Here is a 21,759-nt window from a genome sequence, read left to right on the forward strand (position 1 = left end):
CATGTTACTTAGAGTGAGGTTATTTAACCTCTATGGTTTTTTTTGGGAGTGCACATCTTTACTTAGAAATTAACTACCACCATTTTATCCAATATATGTTGACGAAAACCTTAAGCAAATATCTATTATAGATAAAATTTAATGAAATAAAAAAAATTCCATAATAATTTTTCTAATAATAATTTTCTTATTCTAATTTTTTTGATTCATAAATTTAATATTTTTTCTTTTAATCAATTTGACTATATATAAGTATAATGTTATAAATTTTCATTATTTTTAAAAATACCCAATAATAAGACATGGTGTGGATATTAGGTAATACCAACCTATTCCATCCTCTCTGTAGTTTGCCAATGTTTTACACTTTTTTCTTCTAGAGACATTTTGAAGCTATAAACTAAGCTTAGACTTTTCTTATAGGCTACCCACTGCAATAAACAAAGATTATATAAATTATATATAAATTGATACCAGCTAATACAATATTAGCCACAAATATTTTGGTTTATCATCTCTTAGAGTAAGGTTTTTGAATATTTAGGATATTATCTTTGTTGTTTTATGTTTAAAAAAAAATCGTTCATTGTAATGAATTGTAAAAAATGCAAATAATACATCTAATTGTAACTTTTCATTTTAAAAATAAATTACTACCATTAAATTTAATTCCACGGTTTTATTTTCAATTTTCAAACATTCCAATTTATTAATAAAAATCAAATTTTATTATATCTCTTCTTTATTATTATTGTAACTCTGTATTCTATTATTATTATAACTTTGTATTCTATTTGGTTTCTTCATATTACTTAAAAATGGAAAAAAGAAACCATCATTGTTATTTCCTAAAAATATTGAAAAATAGTAATATTGGATGCCACATACAAATGTGTAAGGGAAAATAAAATAGCACATCATCAAAATTAAAATCAAAATCAAAATAATAATAATAATAAAGGATGATGATGCCACATATTAAATATACAATGGAAAATAAAATAGCAAATCATCTATAATGTAAAATAGTTGGATACTAGCACGTGAATGTATGATGTAGCAGTCTGGGCAGTTGGTTTGCACGCCCCCCGCGTTCGAATCCTGCGGATGCTGCAGCATATACTGTTCAATTCCGGTGATGGTTGTTTTCATGTGATGGCTGTCAGCCTGTTCTGACACGCATATGTACCAAAAAATATATATATGTACAAAAAAAAGGCCCATAATACTTCTAAAGAGAACTAGCCCTTCCCATTTGAGAAAAAAAATTAGTTAAATACTAGTAAGAATATTTTTACACCGGTGTAGAGATAGCTTCACTGGTTCTTGTCCATCAAGAACCATCATCTGCCTTTTGTATGTTCTCAATTCCACCTATTTAATTCTCTTCTATGGAATTCTCTTCTTGTTTAGTAAGAGTATTTTTACACCACTGTCGACATAGCTTCACTCGTTCTTGTCCATCATCTGCCTTTTGTATGTTCTCAATTCCACCTATTGAATTCTCTTCTTGCTTGATTGCGGATCCGCCTATTGATTTCTGCTGTAGTTTGATTGCGGATCCGCGTATTGATTTCTGTTGTAGTTTGATTGCGAATGCGGACGCCGAGTGCCGGGCTGGGTGCGTATTGATTTCTGCTGTAGTTTGATTGCGAATGCGGACACCGAGTGCCGAGCTTCGCCTCAAATATGGTCAAAGATTATAGTCATACATTCTGAAAAGGCGTTTAGATACCTAGTCAAAACTATTATTTTTTTATTAGAATAGTCTAATGAAACCACAATAATTTGATAAGATATTCATATAATTAGATTGAAATTTAATAATTATAAAATTTAAAATATTTCACAGTTTTTGCTGTTACTGAATTTATTTCTATTATAAGAACAAAATAATTTTATATTATAAAAACAAATTAACCTTGACGGCAAATCATCAAGTTGTTATATTCTCTTCTTTTTGTTTTTACTAGGGTGGGCCACAAATGAAATTATGAATGGCTTCTTTTCATAATATATAAACGACACGACCATAATCGGTATCAGCTTTAACTAGTAGTGCCAATCTTATTTGTCGATGCGTTTTGAACCAACTGTGGTTCATCGTCAGGACAAGTTGAAGAAACAGATCCAGCTTAGCATGTTAAATAGACCGAGTAGAGCCTCCAACGGCTAGTTTCACCAACCGTAAGTATTGAGTAATGGACCGGGATCAAAACATTTTTAATAAAAAAGGAGATAAGTTATATAGGAGACCAATAAATCATTTAAAATAGTTTATTAATAAATAGTTAAAAAATTATAGGTTAATTAGTTTTAAAAGGAAAATTAGTTGCAAAGGACCGCTTCTATGAATAAATTCAATGAGAATACGAGTTAAATGGGAATAAAAATAACTAAATGAATAAAAATAAAATAATAAATAATAATAAAAATAATAAATAATAAACAAAATAAATAACAATAAAATAAATAAATACAAATAAAAATATAAAATAAAAATAAAAATAAATAAATAAATAAAAATAAAATAAAATGTGAATACGAGCTAAATGGAAATAAAAATAACTAAACGAATAAAAATAAAATAAAAATAATAAATAAATAAATAATAATAAAATAAATAAATGAATGAATAAAATAAATACAAATAAAAATATAAAATAAAAATAAAAATAAAATAAAATAAATATAAATAAAATATAAATAAATAAATAAATAAAAATAAAATGAAAATAATAATAGATAAATAAATAAATAAATAAATAAAAATAATAATAATAATAATAAAATAAATAAATAATTAAATAATTAAATAAAAATAAAAATAATAAAGGAAAAAATTAGATGTGTAGAGTAATGTATAAAATTAATTATATTTAAAAATATTATAAAAATTGTGTGTTAATAAAGGTAATAAAGAAAATCAAAGGATGATATGATAGATCGGAAATTAGTTAAAAATATAAGCAGTAAAGAATTAGAAAGGAAATTGGTTATACGGAGGCCCTTAAATAAAATAATCAATAAAAATAAATAAAAGGAATGGAGAAAAGGCATCAGAAGAAATAGGTTGCTATATACACGAAAACGAAAAAAATAAATAAAAAAATAATAAAAAAATAAAATAAAAAATAAAAAATAAAAATTAAAAAACAACATAAAAAATAAATAAATAAATAAATAAGTGAAAATAAAGATAAAAGAACACCAAAAACCAAAGAGGACGAAAAGACGACTAGGAAGAGAGTGCTGGGACCCAACACCTACTGACTTTCCAACCATCCTCTCTATTGAGATTGCTTGGTCTCTTTTCGATCTCAAGCGCTTCCCTGAATTTTCGATGATGGAAATGCGAAACCTTAGCAATAACACTGGCTTCTTCAATACAAACATGATGATTGGTTTTCTTAGCATGTTTAGCCAAAGCGGAAGACATAGATCTCCTATGCTTCAGATCCGCTGCGTGCTCGCTAATCCTCTGATTAATGGAACGACCAGTTTCCCCAATATAGGGGGTCCCACAGGAACAAGGGATCATATAAACACCCTTCATATCTTTAGGGTCGATGGGATCCTTCACTGATCTGAGGGACGAACGAATGGTGTTCAGGGGCCTGAAGGACACAGGCATACTATGTCTCTTGAGAATCCTACCAATTCTATCAGTGGTCCCTTGAACATATGGAAGATGGACACCAGGAACACGATCTTTAGGCTCTCTTTTCACCAGAGAATTCTTGGAAGCTTTAAGGAAAGCCCTATGACCCATGTATCTACTGTACCCATTCTCCACAAAGACATCCAGTAGATGGGATTTTTCCTTCTCAAAGCTCTTCTTGTCCGAGATCCTCAGGGCCCGAGTAATAAGGGTACTAAGAACACCCATCTTTTGAGCCGGGAAATGGTGGGAACTGGCATGAAGATATTGCTCCGTATGAGTTTTCTTTCGAAAAAATTGATGGGCGAGGGAACCATCATCATTCCTAGAAATAAGAATATCAAGGAAAGGAAGACATCCCTCAACTTCCTGCTCCTTAGTGAACTTAATGGCTGAGGACTGCCTGTTAAGATGATCAAAGAAGAGATCAAGTTCATCCTGGCCATGAGACCATATGACATTGGTGTCATCCACATACCTCTTCCATAGTTTAGGAAGGAGCCGGGAAGAGTTCAGAGCTTTGGACTCAAAATCTTCCATAAACAGATTAGCAACAACAGGGGAAAGGGGGGATCCCATAGCAACCCCACATGTTTGCTCAAAGAACTCCCCTTCAAAACTGAAAAAGGTGGAAGTGAGACAGATCTCAACCAACTTAGCCGTGTCAGGATCTATTAGGCGGTTGATCACAATCAGGATCTGTTAGGCGGTTGATCACAATCAAGGGACCACTGATAGAATTGGTAGGATTCTCAGGAGACATAGTATCCCTATGTCCTTCAGGCCCCTGAACACCATTCATTCGTCCCTCAGATCGGTGAAGGATCCCATCGACCCTAAAGATATGAAGGGTGTTTATATGATCCCTTGTTCCTATGGGACCCCCTATATTGGGGAAACTGGTCGTTCCATTAATCAGAGGATTAGCGAGCACGCAGCGGATCTGAGCATAGGAGATCTAAGTCTTCCACTTTGGCTGAACGTGTTGAGAAAACCAATCATCATGTTTGTATTGAAGAAGCCAGTGTTATTGCTAAGGTTTCGCATTTCCCTCATCGAAAATTCAGGGAAGCGCTTGAGATCGAAAAGAGACCAAGCAATCTCAATAGAGACGATGGTTGAAAAGTCAGTAGGTGTTGGGTCCCAGCCCTCTCTTCCTAGTCGTCTTTTCGTCCTCTTTGGTTTTTGGTGTTCTTTTATCTTTATTTTCACTTTTTTTTTTTTTTTTTTTTTTTTTTTTTTTGCGTTTTCGTGTATATAGCAACCTATTTCTTCTGATGCCTTTTCTCCATTCCTTTTATTTATTTTTATTGATTATTTTATTTAAGGGCCTTCGTATAACCAATTTCCTTTCTAATTCTTTACTGCTTATATTATTAACTAATTTCCGATCTATCATATCATCCTTTGATTTTCTTTATTACCTTTATTAACACACAATTTTTATAATATTTTTAAATATAATTAATTTTATACATTACTCTATACATCTAATTTTTTCCTTTATATTATTTTTTTATTTTTATTTTTATTTATTTATTTATTTATTTATTTATTTATTTTATTTTTTATTTTTTTTATTTTATTTATTTTATTTCTTTTATTTATTTATTTATTTTTATTTTTATTTTTATTTTTATTTATTTATTTTATTTTATTTTTTTTTTTTTTATATTTTTATTTGTATTTATTTTATTCATTTATTTATTTTATTTATTTTGTTATTATTTTTATTTATTTATTTATTATTTATTTTTATTTTATTTTTATTCGTTTAGTTATTTTTATTCTCATTTAACTCGTATTCACATTTTATTTTATTTTTATTTATTTATTTATTTTTATTTTTATTTTATTTTTATTTATTTATTTATTTTATTTTTATTTTTATTTTATATTTTTATTTGTATTTATTTTATTCATTTATTTATTTATTTATTTTATTGTTATTTATTTTGTTTATTATTTATTATTATTATTATTATTTTATTTTTATTCATTTAGTTATTTTTATTCCCATTTAACTCGTATTCGCATTGAATTTATTCATAGAAGCGGTCCTTTGCAACTAATTTTCCTTTTAAAAATAATTAACCTATAATTTTTAACTATTTATTAATAAACTATTTTAAATGATTTATTGGTCTCCTATATAACTTATCTCCTTTTTTATTAAAAATGTTTTGATCCCGGTCCATTAGTCAATATTTACGGTTAGTCAAACTAGTCGTTGGAGGCTCTGCTCGGTCTATTTAACATGCTAAGCTCGATCTGTTTCTTCAACTTGTCCTGACGATGAACCACACTGGTTGGTTCGAAACACGTCGACAAATGAGATTCCATGTGATTTTCGCCGAAATCTTTCTCTAACTTGATATGGATCACAGAAGCCTAAACTCGATTAGTAGCGCCAATGTTGATATCAAATAGATACATGAAAAATTTGCAAGAAAAAAAAAACTGAACTGTAGATAAATTAAAACAAGAATCTTCTATGTAAAGTAATTGGGCCATAAAATGTTAATTTCATAAACCCAAAGTGCGAAGTAGAATAAGTCAATTTTTATAACATTGCATTGGTTTTACAGTACTGCTCGTATATTTGTGAGCTTCTGCAAACCTTTAATACTCCAATGTTTCATTTGAAGAAGATATTCCACGTTCGCGTAAGCGATTATTTCTCGGCGTTGCTTGTGTTATTCTAAGCGAGATCCCAAATCAAATAGAATATTAAACAAATGAAATAAAACATTTTATAAAACAAAAAATACTTATGAACTCGGGTGAAATTGCACCCTACTTGGAATAAAAATATAAGATAATTGGAATATGTCATAGTTGGGTGCCGCTTCACAGTTGCTGTGCTTCCGTTTGAGTTTAATTAGTTGACAATCCGGCATTTTTTCCTGATCTCCCCTTGCGACCCTGTCAACACGCCTATCTCACCCATCTTCACCATTGCCCTTCCAAATTTCTTCCTCCATATGGACGGGTATTAATCAGATAACCCAACAGTATATTGAACAAAAGAATCAGAACTCTGGCTTCATTTGATTGCTGAAGAGGTTTTTATATACAGCAAAGAAGTTTCTACAGTCAGTGGCTTCTCCAGGAAACTATCTATCTCTCAAAACATCCGCCGAATTCTCCAAAAGAGGCTAGCTACTGCATTTACCTTAATGTTTTCCAACACTCCCCCTTAATTCCAACCATATGACAATACATAAGATATTGTAAACATACTCTTAATTGTCATCCCTGCTGGTCTAAGTCTCAGCTAGGCTTAGAATATAATCTTGATTTTCTACAACACAACTTACTTCTACAAAACTTAAATTTTGACTTTCCAAGAGACTTAGTGAATATGTCAGCTACATTCTCATTTGTATTACATTTGTATTACACTATATTAGAGAAATTTCTTTTGATTGAACCTTTTTTCTTACAAAATGATATTGTGTGTCTATATGTTTTGACCTTGCATGATTGTTTCCAGTTTGATGGTGCTTTGATTGTCACATCTGATCACTATAGGTTCTTGTTGACCTTCACCAACATCTTCAAGTATTCTTGTGAGCCATATAGCTTCACAGGTGCCACTACATAATGCTTTATATTCTGCTTCAGTTGATGACAAGGAAACTATTGCCTATTTCTTACTGCTCCATGATATAGCTCCCAATCTTATATTGAACACGTATCCAGTGGTAGATTTCCTGTCATCTGCATTTCCAACCTAGTCAAAATCAGAATGACCTCTGAATTCAACATTACAAGCATTAGTATATTCAATACCAAAATTGATAGTTCCCTTTAAATATCGAAGGACCATTTTTGCAGCTATCCAATGGCTTTCATGAGGCTTAGGCATGAGTTGACTAAGTATGCTTATTGCATAAGCAATGTCTGGTCTAGTGGTAATGAGATAATTTAGACTTCCCACTAATTGTCGATACAATGTTCCATTCACCTCTTTTGTTCCATCATCACTTCTTAATTTGATATTTTGTTCTAATGGAGTACTCACTGCTTTACATCCATTCATATGAAATCTCTTTAATACTTCTTTTGTATATTTGTTTTGTGTGATTAAGGTTCTTCCATCGTCTCTCCATATTTCAATACTTAGACAATAGTGCATCTCACCAAGATCCTTCATCTCAAATTCCTATGATAACTTCATTTTTATATCTATAATTAATTTATCAGCACTCCTTGTTATTATTAGATCATCAACATATATAGAAAGTAATACTATATCCCCATTTCTATCTGTCTTGACATACAAATTATGATTATTTTTACTCTTTTTAAATCTTTGCTGAAAGAAGAATTTGTCGATTTTCTCATTCCAATATTTGGAGGCCTGTTTTAGTCCATATAAGGCCTTTTTTAACTTGCATACAAGACGTTCTTGACCCTTCTTTACAAATCCTTCTGATTGAACAAGATAAATCTCTTCTTTTAAGTCACCATCTAGAAAAGCCGACTTTACATCTAATTGATGTAGCTTCCAATCATATTTAGTTGCCAATGCTATCATTATTCTGATTGTATTCATTTTTGTAACTGGAGCAAAGGTATCTTCATAAACTATACCTTCTTTTTGTGAATAACTTTTTGCAACGAATCTTGCCTTATATTTGTCTATGTTACCATCTGCATTAAATTTTGTCTTGTACAACCATTTTGATCCTATAGGGACTTTATTTTCAGGTAATTCTGTTAATTCCCAAGTTTCATTTTTCATTATAGAGTCATATTCTTTTTTCATAGCTTCCATCCATTCTTTATGATTTTTGGCTTGTTCATAATTTAAGGGCTCAAAAACAGTCATTACTTGAGACATTAAAGCATAATATTTATACCTGATGGGGGCTTGAATCTGTCGTGTTGACCTTCTTAGAGGTTCATTACTTTGTGGAGTACCTTCTCCTTTTCTTCTCTGTGGAGTGCCTTCATCACTTCTTTGTGGACTTTGATTCCTTGATGTGTCTTTTGGAATGTCCATGTGTTCTTGAACTTGAGTTAATTCCACAACTTCTTCTTCTTCCTTAAAGCTTTTATCAGGACGCTGCCATGTATTATGTTCATCTTCTTTTATTTGTTTATCTACATGCTCATGAAATATAACATCTCTACTTGCAAAGACCTTGTGAGTACTTGGATCATACATTTTATATGCTTTTTGATCAGTGCAATATCCAATAAAAATACATTTGATGGCTTTGGCATCTAACTTTCTCCTATCCTCTTTAGGAATATGAGCAAAGGCCTTGCATCCAAATATCCTTAAATGACTAACTTTAGGTTTAAAACCATAAAATGCTTCAAATGGTGTTTTGTGCTCAAGATACTTAGTAGGGCTTCTATTTTTAAGATATACAGTTGTGTTAATGGCTTCAGCCCAAAAACTATTAGAAATTCCTTTACTTTTTAACATACTTCGAGCACATTCAACTAATGTTCTATTCTTTCTTTCAGCTACTCCATTTTGTTGAGGTGTATGTGGTACTATAAATTGTTGCATAATTCCATTTTGTTTACAATATTTGATAAAAGCCCCTGAAGTGTACTCACCACTTTTATCTGGTCAAAGAATTTTAATGCTCTTTCCTGTTTGCTTTTCAACCATACTCTTGAATTCTTTAAAGTATTCAAACACGTCACTTTTGTTTCTTATAAAGTATACCTAGGTGTATCTAGTGCATTAATCAATAAATATAAGAAAGTAATATGCTCCACCAAGTGACTTAGCTTGCATTGGACCACATACATCAGTATGCACTAGTTCAAGTATTTCATGTTTTCTTCTATTTTCATGCACAAGAAATTCTTCTCTATGTTGTTTTCCTAGTGCACAACCTTCACATTCAAAGTGTTCACCCTTAATAATTGGAAGACCTTGTACCATCAATTTCTTTTGTAGTAACATTAGGTCATTAGGATTTACGTGTCCATACCTTTGATGCCAAATCTTGATGCCCATTCTTCATTACATCCAACTTGTATAAACCTCCAACTCTCATTCCTTTTGCAACAACCTTGTAGTTGTCCTGCACATCTTTTACCAAACAATGTGATTTCACAAATTCAACTTTTAAATGTTGATCTGTGATAGTAGAGACTGAAATTAAGTTCTTCTTTAATCTTGGAACATACACCATGTTTTGAATTTGATTTTCTTGTCCATTAGGCATCATAACACTTATATTACCATTTCCTTTAATTTCATGTGATCTATTATCTCCTAAATAGATGTGTCCACCATTATTAATCTCATGATAAGTATCAAACCAATCTCTTTTGCATAACATATGGATTGATGCAATCTATAAAACAAGCATTATCATCATCAGTTTCTCCTGATAAATCAACATTGAACACAAACAATTTAAGATTGTTAATGTCATGACTAATTGCTTCGTCTCTATCAACATAATTTCCTGAATGCCTTCTTTTTTTAAATTGATCAGTCCTCCTTTTCATGCAATTCTAAGCAAAATGGCCAGGTTTTCCACAGTGATAACACACATCATCTCTATTTGATTTGGCATTTGTCCTTGGTAAAGGTGTACCTTGAAATGATTTTACATGTGGCTTTTTGCCTTTATTTTTCTCCCATTGCTTGCCTTTAAAGGACTTGTTCCCTTTGGTCGTCAATGCCAAATCTGAATTGGGAGATTTCTGTTTAAGGCTTCTTCTTCGCTCTTCTTCCTACATAAGTATACTTGCCAACTCATCAAAGGTAGGAGCCTTCTCTCTAGCTCAAAGACCAGTGATAAACATTTGATATTCATCAAGCATTCCATTTAATGTCACAGTAACCAAGTCTGTACTAGATATTGATTCACCAATGTCACCTAATTTATCCTTTGGATCTTTAATTCTAGAAATAAAATCAGTAACACTTTCATTTTCTTCCATCTTAATTGAAAGAAGCTTACTCTTTAAATACAATATTTGATTTGTAGTCTTTGTCTCATACAAATTTTTGAGAGTGTCCTATGTCTCCTTGGATGTTTTGCACTCTCTAATGTTTCGAATAATGTTGTCCTTAACTATCATCCGCAAAAGCACCTTTGCTTTGTTTTCCCCTCGCTCCCAATCTTGAATTGCAGCATCTGTGGCTTGAGGGGACGCTGGCTTGACTTCAACTCCATACACAATCGCCCATGTATTGTTGCCTTCCATCAAAGTCTGCAACTGAAACTTCCAATTTGCATAATTTTCACACTCTAACTAGTTAGATTCATGTAAATAAGATTCTGCCAATATATTAGCCATGTTACTTATTTTCACCATACCAATCACAAAAAAAAATATTAATTTTCACAAATATAAACCTTCAAACATAAATCATAAAATTTTATTGGATAATAGGACTACCTCTCCCTTTTTTTTCTTTTTTTTTTCCTTTTATAAACATTGACTCCTCAACTTAATTCAAAACTTCATAGATTTCAAAGATGCAACAGTTGCGGCCAAACTATGACTACAAATGGCTTATATAAAACAAATGAGCTTCTGGAATCAATGAAAAAAAAAGGTAAGTAAGACAAATTTTCTGAAATTACCACTGCATTGTCAAGAATACCACACAGACTTCTTGTTCGGCTCCCAACCATCAAAGCGAAAGCAATAATCGATATTTGTTGTTTGGATTTCAGATGCTCACAGCGTTTTACCAGCACACCCTTACACATACATACTGCATGTTCTCTGGAGCTCCTCTTGCAGCAGAATTCTCATCAGAACCTGCAATACACACAATCTTTTATGTGCCACAGCCTCTGGACAGCAGGTTCTCTACACAGCTCTTAAACAATGCACACACTGAGCTGTCTCACAGCTCTTCCATAAACAGCATTCAAACAAAACACACTGAGCTGTCTCACAGCGCAGACCAATCTGACGGTCAGCGGGCACAAAACTCCATCACCAATCTTCACACGATTGCGCCAATCTTGGCGTCCTCCACATACAGTGTCACAACTCCACAACACTGTAACTACGCTGAAACCCTATCCAAATCAGATAACCCAACAGTATACTGAACAAAAAATTCAGAACTCTAGCTTCATTCGATTGCTGAAGGGGTTTTATATAGGGGTTTTATATAGGTTTTTATATGCAGTAGAGAAGTTTCTGGAGTCGGTAGCTTCTCCAAAAAGCTATCTATCTCTCGATCGCCGGAATTCTCCAAAAAGACCTCGAGAATTCTCCAAAAGAGGCTAGCCACTGCATTTATTGCAAGCGGTTGGAATTAATGTTGAATTCTCCAAAAAGACCTCGAGAATTCTCCCCACTGCATTTATTGCAATCGGTTGGAATTAATGTTTTCCAATAGTGTTTGGAGTTGATCTTCACCATTCTGACTGTCGACGGAGTCGACATCAACGCTGATCGGAGGTCAACACTCCACGTTTCACTTGAAGATCAATGTAATATTTCTCATCTAAACGTCTGGGTGTCAATGAATCCAAATGAATGGTTGGATCAGAATTTGAATTAGAAGTAGGGATTGGGCATTTGGCTTTCAGCGACAAAGCGAATCGAGGATCCATACTGGGATCCTGATGACCTATTCCACTGAAATTGTAAAGCCTGTTTGCGCTGAATGAAGAGCAATGAGAAACCCCGATAGAGTGCGGCCCTGAAAATATATATTAAATTATGTTAAAATACGATTGACGATGGGATATCATACGTTCAGTTCAAGCAAATATATATTTGGATGCTTATGATTATTGTTAATCAGTAGCAGTAGTTACCTGAGAGAGTGACCATGTCTTCCACTGACAAAAATTTTGCAGCGAAATTTTTTGTGAGTTGGTTCACACTGAATTGTGGAGAAGGAATGTTCCCTGGGATGTCTGATGCTCGAGAAATCCTTCCGTCTCTTCGTCCCGCTGGCACTTCCCAAATTAATCCGCCAACCTGCGGGAATACCAATATACGGAAATATGAATCTAAAGATATAGTTACAATATCACAGAGCGAGAAAGAGAGGGTATGGGTAGGTTAATTACTTGGTGGGCGCTATCTCTTGCAACAAAGGCAAGGATGTCGGCGCATGAGACCACGTTCGGGCATTTGTCCTCCAAAATAGACTTTGCTTCATCAATTATTTCGAACCCATGGAGGCTCGGATTGTTCGTGGGTGATTCCTTCTCTGCTTGATTTCCTGCCGTAGAATCGATCAGTATTGATCCATCGCAACCCTGCAACCATCAATGAGCAGATTATCGCATGAAATTGATATATACCACTAGATATATGATATGTAACTATAAGAATGTATACTTACTCTGACGAAGCAGTCATGAAAATGCATCCTGATGAGAGCAGGTGCAACGCTAGGATTTGTTGTCACGGCTTTGGCCACAGCTGCACGTACAATCGCCTCCGCCTCTGGGCACCTATCGCGGTAGTAACCCACCTTTAACCCATTCGCATTCGTTACTATCACAAGAGTAGAAGACACTGCTACCATTAACATTGCAATATTAACTAAATTAAGCAGACAGCGATTATCAATTGATCGATAGTCCATTTGGAATGACGCAGGAGTCAATTAAAGATCAAGTAAGAGATGATTCGGTGATCGAGTGACTCACAAATTGCGTGTTTCCACTCCGTTTAATGTGGGCGGAGGCTGAATATGGAAGCAAAGAAGCAAACAATCTTTTGCGTAAGCTAATAAACACTTGATGTTGGGGGACAATTGGCTCATGAATAGATGAACGAATATAGTGGCGCCATAGTATTTAAATGCATGTCACCTTGGAGCGTAAGTGGATGAGGGTGAATGGCGATGGCAAAATTGACCGGGATATAGGGACACATGTACATTGACCAAGGAACATGATGCCCAGCGGAACAATTCTATTCAACCTTTCTCGCTTGCCCATTGGAAAGATGCAAGAACATATTTAAAAATTAACACAACTGGCGGGGAGGATGATAATGAATGAGCGACATTAATGATAGTGTAATAAAGAAGATTGGAACAAATTAATGAGCGACATTAATGATAGTGTAATAAATGTTTCCTTATATATTTATTTGAATGCATAAATTTCAATTTTCATTCACATAGCTATATTGAAAATGCATTTTTGTAGTACGTTGGAAATTTAACGAATTTTACTTTATAGATAATAATAAAAGATAAAACATCCATATTAATAACAATGCGATAAGATTACCTATGACCCATACTTTTAAGGAGTTGTCTAATGAGGCCGAGGAATTGTTGGATGGTCAAAAGTGACTGGAACCTGGGCAAAAAAATTTCAAAAAATCTTGTAGACACAGTGTTTGAATCATGTTTTTGATGGTGGAAATGGATTCAGCACCATCAAAAACATCTAGGACACCTAAAAATTTTGAATTTTAACAACTATAACTTGGATTTACAAAAATCCTTGCCGGATTTTCTCTAAATATGACCGGAATTTCAATAACTTTCCGAGCAATTCCTCCAGCTAATTAGACAACTGCCACTTTTAATACATGATTTTTTATAATAAAATAATAAGGCCACATATTTATGACAGATGTTATAATTTTGATGATAGGGATTGATCCCATCATTATATCCATATCCGAGTGCTGATCCTCACAATTAGTGTTGATCCGGGTGGTGCATTGTTACTGTCCTTCTATTGTGAGACAATAGACTCTATATGTATATAATTTTTTCCTTTTTTTCAAGGAAAAATTTATCAAGAAACCCACATGATACTTCTTCACATTATCATTGAATTCTTCAAAGAAACTTATCTGGAGGTCATGTGGCTTAACTTTTTGTCAAATCTGATGCTTTATCTTTGTCTTTTTACTAATCCTATTTTCTTTTGATCTTCTCCCATGGGATTCGGGATGTCTTTTCCTATGCCCATTTTTTCCATAGCAAACACAATGAAGAACATGATTGTGCATATCCTCCCTGCCTCTAAAATTCTTTCATGTTTTCTCTCACTAGCTCCACACTCTCCATGAAAGGTAATTTGTCTAAGACTCGAGCTGTCAGATGATGGAGTTGTTGACTGGGTTCCAAAATCCAAACTCTGACTCAAGGAATATGGAGTGCTTCCAAATGATGTGCTTCTTCCAATGAATTTATCTTACATTTTGTGCAACACTATAAAATCTGTAGACATATTAGAAATGATAAGACGTTGTATTATAATTGTGTCTTACACTTCTTCTGTAGTGTTTTCTGCAAAAACTATATTACACAATATATATTTTGGAGTTTAAGCACAATATATGTTCTATGGTTTAGACACATTATGCTTTGCAACCATAGTAGTGACAAGGATACTAGAATATTTCCCATCTGAATATCTTCCCATGGAATGCACAAGAACTGACATAGTAAACCTTTTAGATCCAATGAATAATGACATAAATTTGATTGAACATTTTATTTCATATTTTCTATTCAACTATAACTCTATTGTAACGGCTACAACCACCCTCCAAAATTTTGGCTCGTGTGCAAATTTCAGAGCCTACCTTGGATCATGTGATCAATCATTCCTTGGTCACTTATTGGGAAGGTGATGATCTCAAGCCTCCTCCTTGATCTTAAGAGCAAGTTCATGTTCTAATATTTATGCAGTTTGTGTCATCTTTGGGCATAGGGATTGTTGTTTGTCACACAAAGGGAATGTTGTTTTTCTTCAAGGGAAATCTTATGCGTATGAGTTGTTTTTATTACACAGACATGTTTGACACTCACTTCACACACTCTTGTCATGAAGATTGTTGCATCAAGTAGAGTATGTTTTATACATTCTGGATGGTCTACATTGTATCACTAAGTGTTCGTGTGTGATCATAATCGATTCTTATCACTCTTTACATATTTTTCACTAATATGAAATTTACCAAGTTTCTTGAGCAACCTAGCCTCATCCAACTTTCTAGAACTACACACTTTTCTTCTACAACCCTCAATCTTTTTTCCTTTCTTGATGGAACTGCGAAATGCGTAGAGAGCCTATCCTCCCTTGGGATCCAAAACCGCACAGTGGTTTCCTCCAGTGTCCTTCCCCAGCGAGAACCAATTGTCTCCAGAAACTGTGTTGTGTCGTCCTTCAGTTGCCCAACCAGCCCTGCTCTCCAGAAATGCGTAGAGAAGTCAGGCAGCTAGCACTATCCATAAATGTGCAGAGAAGTCAGGCAACCAACACTACTCTCCCGAAATGCGTAGAGTAGTCTCGCAGCCAACACTACTCTCAAGAAATGCATAGAGCAGTCTGGTTGCCTGCATTAAGAAACTACCGGAAGGTGTCCTCCTAGGAACCCAACTCGCAATAGGATCCTGTCATCATAAAATGTGCAGTATTGTCCCTCAACTACTCAAGTTGCATTGCACTCAAAAATTGCACAGAGCAGGCAACTCAACCTTTCTCTTGAAAATTGTGCAGATAATCTCGGCAGCAATCACTGTCCGCTGAAAATTCACTGATCTATCTCCCAGTGACTACAGGAAAAGGTGACATGTTGCATCACTCTCAAGGAGTTGAGGAGAAGGAACAAAAAACTAGGTTATGATCGTGACCTCATGTAAACTCTTTCAGATGCATGATCATCTCGAGGGTAAGTATGGTAAGTAAAGAATATATTTCGAAGTACATATCTTAGTGAAGCTTGAAGCACTGCTTGTCATTTTCATATCATTATGTCTTCAATAATATGCATGTTTGCAAGCACAAAATCATTTCATGTGTTTCCTCTACGTGTCTTGCTTCTTTTCGCTTGTTTGACCAACTGTCTTCTTTGCCATGTTGATCACTATGTCATGCTTGCGAGCTTGTTCCGGTAATTTAGAAGGTTTGTCTTTGTGTGTATGAGTTGTTTTCACTTTGTCAAAATCAGTCACACTCACACACAAAGTTGTAAACAATGTCGCACTAGTGTCGTCACGATTGTTCGAAGACATATTTCAATTGTCGCACTTGTCGCTCTCAACCTTCGAGTTAGTCTCACTGAGCACATGTTATATTATTGGTTTGAGGTGTCTTGTCATTGAGTCGTGCTAAACGTGTGATCACATTGTTGTGTCTGCATGAGTACACTTGCTTTCACACTTAGTCAATTTTCCTGAAAGTCTGTGTTAGGCCCCTATACTACTAGTGTAACCCCTTATTGTTATTGGTATAACCCACTTATTATATTGATGTACCCATGTAGTGCCCATATTGTTACTATTGTGCCCCATAGAAGCCCACTATTGTTATTATTGTGCCCTTACATTATTATTGTTATGTCGGCTGTGATTATGTTATGACCCCTTAGACTCCTATATATAGAAAGGAGGTCTTTTCATTTGTATCATCCAAGAATTGTTCATTTATGTAATGTAAAGGAGGTTTCCCCCTCGAAGAGGCTGAATTCTAAAGCGTTGATCTATCTTTTCTATCTTTTATTGAGCTGGTTTCATAACATTTGGTATGAGAGCTTTTGATTCTAGGGTTTCGCTGCTCCAAACAGGTCAATTTTCACGGAAGAAATGATAGCACATTTTGAGGATACAAAGAGCAACACCTTCTTTAGAGCAACACCACAACAATTGGAAAGAGTAAAAGGGCTTTGTGAGATAATGGAAAGCAAAATTATGGAAACCAGGAAGCGTACCCCTCACAACTATAAAGATGGAAGTGTTGTTTCTCCTAGCCTTCCACAACCTACAAGTGTTACACCACAACAATTGGAAGAAAAAAGAGAAAAAGGGCTTTGTTACAATTGTGATAGCAAATGCACTAAAGGTCATAAGTGTGCTGAGAAGAAATTATTTTACATAGAATATGAAGAGGAGGAAGAAAATGATCAAGAAACATCAAAAGAAGAAGATATATGCTAGGACCCCACCCCAGAGAAAGAAGAAATGAATCAGACCATATCTTGTAAAGCATTGGTAAGAATTACCACTCCTCAATCTCTCAAGATAGAAGGACATATGAAGAAGAAAAAGATGCAAGAAGTGAAAGATCACATCGAGAAAGAAGAAATGAATCCAACCATATCTTGTAATTCATTGTTTGAAATTACCACTCCTCAAACTCTCAAGATAGAAGGACATATCAAGAAGAAAAATGTTCAAGAAGTGAAAGATCACATAGAGCATCAAGAAATCAATCCGACCATATCTTGTAAAGGATTGGAAGAAATTACCACTCCTCAAACTCTAGAGATAGAAGGACATATCAAGAAGAAAAAGGTTCAAGCAATGAAAGATCACATCGAGCATCAACAACAAGTTCTCCAACTTTTAAAGGATAACGCCACTTTGGTGAAAAATCAAACGAAACAACAGGTAGATCAACATTGTAGTGAAAAATGTTTTAATGTAGGTGATTGGGTATTTTTACTGCTACATCTCAAGCAAGATATTTATGAGAAGGAAATGTTGGCAATATTACATGCACTTAAAAAATGGCAACCTTACCAAATGGGAAGACTCTTCAAGGATGAGGATGTGGAAGCATTGTTTTGTGCTATTTATATTATCCAACCAGATTGGATAAACGAAGCAAGGGATGAATGGAAGAAGGATGAAGAAGTTTGGCCACTTATTCAAAAGTTGCAAAAGATCCCAATTCAAACAATATTGTTAGAAATTGAAGAGGAAGGAAAAATCATATTGGAACCTAGAGAAGTCACATAAAAAAGAACCCGACAGCTACGAAATTGATCAATTTCAGAGTATCTCATCAAGTTGAAGAACTTACCCGCTGAATATTCCACATGGGAGGACAATAATTTTATACAGAAGCATCAAGAACTACTCAAGCGTTGAGGACAACACTTTTTGAAGGAGAGGGGCATGTTAGGCCCCTATACTACTAGCGTAACCCCTTATTGTTATTGGTATAACCCACTTATTATATTGATGTACCCATGTGGTGCCCATATTGTTACTATTGTGCCCCATAGAAGCCCACTATTGTTATTATTCTGCCCTTACATTATTATTGTTATGTCGGCTTTGATTATGTTATGACCCCTTAGACTCCTATATATAGAAAGGAGGTCTTTTCATTTGTATCATCCAAGAATTGTTCATTTATGTAATGTAAAGGAGGTTGCCCCCTCGAAGAGGCTGAATTCTAAGGCGTTGATCCATCTTTTCTATCTTTTCTTGAGCTGGTTTCATAACAGTCTGTCGACTAGACAACCCTCCGTTAATCAAACCCAATCTTCGTGACCTTGCACTACTGCCCAAAATTGTGTAGAGCTTGAGGTTGTCCTCAAAATAGTTTTCTCTATGAAAATCTAGAAATGAGCCAGCTGAATGACTCCCAGAACTGTGTAGAATTTGCCCGAGAAATTGATCTAGTATGTGGTTCCCGTAAGACCTCCCATTAAGCCTCCAACTCGTCAACTGGAGAAAGAACTTGCACTATGACCTTGGGCTGTATTGAGCTCCAAAATTGTATAGAGTTGTCCTACCAGCCCTTCTTCCCCATTCTACAACCAGCCCAGGAATTGCGCGTCGCTGTCGTGCCATGCCATCCCTTCTTCCCCGCTCTGCAATCAACTCAGACATTCTGCATATCTATCCTACCAACCCTTCTTTCCATCTTTATAACCAACCCAAGAATTGTGTAGAGTTGTCCTACCCAGCCCTTCTTCCCCACTCTACAACCAAATCATAAATTTCACAGAACTATCCAGGCTTGGACTGTCTCTTAGGATTGCGAAGTCTTGACCAACAACTCCCGCAACCTGACCTTGTGCTCCTCTGGAAAACTGCACAAATTTAACTTCCAATGCCTCCTGCTTCTTGCACTGTCTTCCCAGAGAAATTACGTAGATCCCAACTGGATGACTTGCAAAGTGCTCCGTTGGAAAATTGCCCAGATTGGCCCAGCAGCTCCCCGACACGTCGATTTTCCTTCCTTCTGCAAATTTCATAGTTTTTCCTCCCAACTGGGTTTTGCCCCACACCTGTCACTGTTGTCTCGGATTACGAAAATTTGTCTCCTAGTGACATTTGCGCAATTTTTCGCCACAGTGCTCTGAAGCCTTGCATCGAAACTTGTGTTGTTCTCCCATAGTATCAGTGCCTTGTCCCTCTCTTGGTCACCTACACCGAAATGGAAAACAATGCATCATGATAGACTAGGAGATTTTTTGGATTTGATGTCGGCTCATCATGGGTGATTGAAAGAACAGGTACATTGATGAAACATGGCGCAAAAATGAACAAAATGGAAAAGAGGTGCATGCTAGCAGACTTTCTCACAGTCGAATGAACATATGAAGCACGTCTAGCAAGTAAGCGAAAGGGACACATTCACATGCACCATCAAGCAAAGATCAAGACCATCGAAGACCCCGCACAATTTGCCATGCAGAGGTGAAGACATGTTACACCGAGAGCATATCATCACTCAGTAGCACAAAATCTCTACACGAGCACCACAGTCAGCCAGTACATGTCAGCAGTGTCATGTCGAGTTGTGTCATGAGTTGTCTCAACCACATCACTACTATGGGCCATACTTGTTATAATCAATGTAATGTAAAGTGGAAGTCTAAGAGACCCACATTTGAAGTCAAAGAGTCACATACATTCAAAAAGTCATAGGAATTCAAAGAGTCATGAGGGAAGTTGAAGAGTCACAAGGGTCAATTATACTCCCTTGGTTATATATACCCCTTCATTTTATGAGCAAAGGAATTTTCACCTTGGCTCCTCCCACATAGCCTTGACAGTCTGTAGTATGTTCTTTGAGGAGAAAGGAGTGGCTCCAATGTCCCACTCCTAGCGCTAGTGATGTATGGTGTACATATGTGTCTTGGGTCTTTTTCTTAATTCAGACACTTGTCTCAGGCCAGCACGTTTTCACGCATGTTCTGTATCCGTTTCTAAGACTACTCTTTAAACATTTGTAATGCATGTTTTCTTAACATGTACTAAGCTAGTTGAACTACTTCAGTTATTATAGTACTCATATTATTGAAGATGTGTTGTATTTCTTATTATTGTTGTCCCGTCCATGTGAACTACTCTGTCGAACATTAGACAGACCATCTTTGTGTATTTCTTGGTGTTAATGACCATCACCTTCGTGTGGACTATTCTGCTGGATGGTGTATGTATTTTCCCTTGAGCTTTGGTTTTCACGATTACGACATCCGCTATGGACTATTCCGTTGGATGTTGGATAGACCATTCTTGTTGTTCATGTGTGTCTCTTCCTGGGTTGGGACTATTCCCTATCATCAAGAGGCTCACTTTTACCTCCCCCTTTTGACAATAAGAGAACCTAGACATAGATTTACATTAAGAACTCACCAGGCATACTCACCTCACTTTCTTGAAGTTACAAGCTTAACACTCTCATGTGTTGAACAACAAGAGCTAAGTAAAATCTCTAAGATAATGGAAACTAGGCAATCGTACTGGATGGGACTCCTACACCTAATAGTGTGAGGTCTAGTTGAGACTTCATACCAGGGAGATCCCCTTTGTTGGTGGTTCCAACACTGTCAATAAACTCAAAAAATACATTGGATTATGTAAAAAAAACTCATTGAGACAATGACCCTTTCAGTTCCCTCCTATTTGCAGTGAACACAGAAATTGTGGAATGTTTTGAGGGAAGTGTGTATTATATCCATGTCATGTGAATCACTTTGAGACAAACCCACTAACCTTTTCCCACTGAACAACTGTTTGTATACATGCTCAAATTGTTCTGACTTTCCTTCTAAGAATATGGTATGGTAATACTTAGAATTGAGTTCACGACCTTCTCTTCTCTTAGGGAGAAATTGTGCATAGGAGTTGGAAAAAGTAATGAGAAAGTTCATGGGAGGAAGAAGGAATGCTGGATATGTCTTTTGAAAACTGGAACAAATAGTGGGTATGAGATGCCTCAGATTTGACATTGAACGAGGGGTGTTTTTGAATGGGTAAGAGAATCAACGAGTTAAAATAGTCAGCTCTGATACCATTACCAGCTAGGATGAATAACTCCATGCTTGAATGAATTTCTTCGACTCATAGCATGCATATATACAAGAGGAATTGACATTTGGTTTCATCTTCTAAGAACTCCAAATGACTTTTC

The 21,759-nt window shown here is 35.0% G+C and overlaps 1 pseudogene; it reads right to left on the bottom strand.

Moving 5' to 3' along the window:
• Positions 1-6,542: 6,542 nt before the first annotated feature.
• Positions 6,543-13,169, bottom strand: LOC149245395 (peroxidase 5-like; annotated as a pseudogene).
• Between the last annotated feature and the right edge of the window lie 8,590 nt (positions 13,170-21,759).

The sequence above is a fragment of the Pinus tabuliformis genome, chromosome 7, assembly GCF_031772625.1.
Source record: "Pinus tabuliformis cultivar Carrire ecotype Pingquan chromosome 7, CPIR1, whole genome shotgun sequence".
Lineage (NCBI taxonomy): Eukaryota > Viridiplantae > Streptophyta > Pinopsida > Pinales > Pinaceae > Pinus > Pinus tabuliformis.